Source organism: Myotis davidii, unplaced genomic scaffold (assembly GCF_000327345.1).
Source record: "Myotis davidii unplaced genomic scaffold, ASM32734v1 scaffold496, whole genome shotgun sequence".
Taxonomy (NCBI): Eukaryota; Metazoa; Chordata; class Mammalia; order Chiroptera; family Vespertilionidae; genus Myotis; species Myotis davidii.
Window position 1 is genome coordinate 4,096,565 of NW_006289398.1, and position 275 is coordinate 4,096,839.

Below are 275 nucleotides of genomic sequence, written 5' to 3' on the forward strand. Positions count from 1 at the left end.
CGGTGCTGTGAGCAGGAAAGCGAAACTTGTTGCTCCCAACGGCGAGCGGAGGGTTGGGCTTCTTGAGGCGGCGAAGAGCCTGAGAAGCATCCTCCAGGCGTCCTCCGGGCCCAGGTAACCAAACAACGAGACCTTCTCCCGAACCGGTGCCCTGGGGGTCCCGGAGCGCAGGCGCCCGCTCTGCTCCGACCCGAACGCTGGGCAGGCAGTCCGACTGCCTCTCCTCCGGAGCGCGCCAGGCTCGGTGCTCTGCGTCCTGCAGCTCCGAGGAAGCT